The following is a 2,317-nucleotide window of genomic DNA, read 5'->3' as shown; positions in this document are numbered from 1 at the left end:
TAGGACCGGAGGTAGTATTCTCTAACTAGGCCAAGTTGCCCTTGGCCCAATGAGTACATGACGTTATTGTGAACCCCCCCCCGGTGACAACCATTTTTTTGATGTTATTGACTAATTTTGATTTGAACATTATTCGCTTCTCTCATCGTGTTTTGTTGGCTCAAAGATCTTGAACTCAGTATTTGCTCAAGGGGCGCTAAATCCCTTCAACTTAGGGTGTGTTTGGATGAAACCAAACCGTGGTTTGAAAAAGTGATTCTGGAAAATAGATTCTATGAAGAATAAATTCTGTGGAGAATAAATTCTGAGAAAAAGTGATTCTGAGAAGTGATAGTGTTTGGATAGTTATTATCAGAAGCACTTTTTACATGTTAAAATTACCAAAAAGGGTATAAGTTAATATAATAATTATATAAAAAATAGATTTTATGATATATTTTAATTTGAAGAAATAAAATTGTTAATGAAATTTTTTTTACTAACATAATTAATAATATATAAGATAATATAATTAATACATAATTAAAATGTGTATATATATTTATAAAACATAATATTAAATATGTTTATAGAAAAATGAATTTTTTTTGGCTAACAGAAAAATATGATCAACACTGTTAAAATTATATTTTTTATTTTTAAAATTTTTTACAAATTTTTCATAAAAATTTAAAATAAGTTACACAAATTATACTTAAAATTTGATAAGGAAAAAATGAAATTTAATATGTAATTTAAGAAATCTTAAAATTAATATATGCGTATTGTGTAATTTGATTGGGCATAACGACGATATCCCTTTTTATTTTAAAAAATTCTAAAATAAAGGAATAATGTTCTCTGATTTTTTTTCCTTTTGATAAAAACCCATCGTTACCAACATAGAATTTTCATCCCAAAATGAATATTATGGGACAATTCAGGCCACGTAAGCTTAAGACCCCACCACTATATATGGGACAAATGCCAAAACTTTTTATAAAACCCCTACTGTAAGGATCATCGCCCGCACCAGAATTGGTTCAAAGTTTCAATCTTTCTTTCCATTATCAGTTTATCAGTACCACCCAGAAGCTCTCAAGACACCAAAGAACCACCATGTCTTTAGTAACAGAGGAGCTGAAGGCAAAAGCTGAGGTGTACTATGGAGGCCAAGTTTGCAAAGAGAGGTTCTCTTTGTTGCTGGCTGAGATGGGGCTACCAGATGGGCTCTTGACGACGACGTTTCAGAAGGAGGAGGAGAACAATATGATCCAGGAATGTGGCTTCGTGAAGGAGATAGGTTCGTTTGGCTGAAGCTTAGTGAGAAGAAAGAGCACAGGTTCGACAACATCCTCGTATGCCTCGACACCAAAGTTACGGCATTCTTGGGGCCAAACAAGATCAAGAATCTGAGAGGGGTCAAAGCCAGGGACTTCCTGGTTTGGTTCACCTTGATCGAGATTTATGTCAGAGACCCTCCTCCTCCACAAGGTTCTGTTATTACCTTCAAGTCTCTGGTTGGCTTGTCCATGTCTTTCCCTCTGTCTCTCTTCAAATCAGACGGGGAAGAAGAAGAAGCAAATCTACCCAGAAGAAGCAAACTGATAGCTGCGATCTTCTTCCGCTGAGCTGCGATTTCTCTCACCGGCACCTTCAAACCATGGCTGGACGACGATTTCTTCACGGGCGGCTGGAATGGAATGGAACTCTGAAGATAGACCGACTGGAATGGAAGAAATAATTGAAACAGAGGAGATAATTGAAGCCGGGGTAATTTTGGTCATGCGAGGAGGGCCCACCGTCAGCCTTCAGCAATGAGCCAGAAGCGGACGAAAGTTGCTTCTGATGAAACCATGGTTTAGGGGTTCAAAACCATGGTTTTCCCCAAACCATGGTTTTAAATTTTTCAGAGGCTGTTTGGCTAGCATTTTCTCCAAACCATGGTTTGGGTCCCCAAACCATGGTTTGGGGTGCTTGCCAAACAGGGCCTTAATATAATTGTTGTTGGTAGCTTCCTAAAACAGTTTTAAGGACTACCTATATTTAAGTCATCTATAAGAAATTGATCATTTTTTTGTCATTTTGCATAAAAAGATGGATGATTAATTACATCTTTTCAATTTTATCTCTTTATAATTTTCTACGAGTAGGGTATGAAGTTTGTATATAAGATTTCTTTAGGGACGCATTTGAATAGGGTAAATTGGAGTATTTTTTCAAATAATATACTCCTCTGGTCCTTAATATAGGACCCAATTGTTGAGTTAATTTTGGTCCTAAATATAAGACTCATTTCTCATATTTATAACTTTTCTCTAAATTACCCCTATGGATA

General features: G+C 35.6%; 1 pseudogene; it reads left to right on the top strand.

The window, feature by feature from the left end:
* Positions 1-1,030: 1,030 nt before the first annotated feature.
* On the top strand, positions 1,031-1,783 carry LOC114756392 (uncharacterized; annotated as a pseudogene).
* Positions 1,784-2,317: the final 534 nt, after the last annotated feature.

This window comes from Neltuma alba, unplaced genomic scaffold (genome assembly GCF_004799145.2).
Source record: "Neltuma alba isolate B1F8T4 unplaced genomic scaffold, ASM479914v2 tig00010392_pilon, whole genome shotgun sequence".
In the NCBI taxonomy this organism is placed as follows: Eukaryota; Viridiplantae; Streptophyta; class Magnoliopsida; order Fabales; family Fabaceae; genus Neltuma; species Neltuma alba.
Note: the sequence above shows the minus strand (reverse complement) of the source record. Positions and strands in the feature narration are given on the sequence as shown.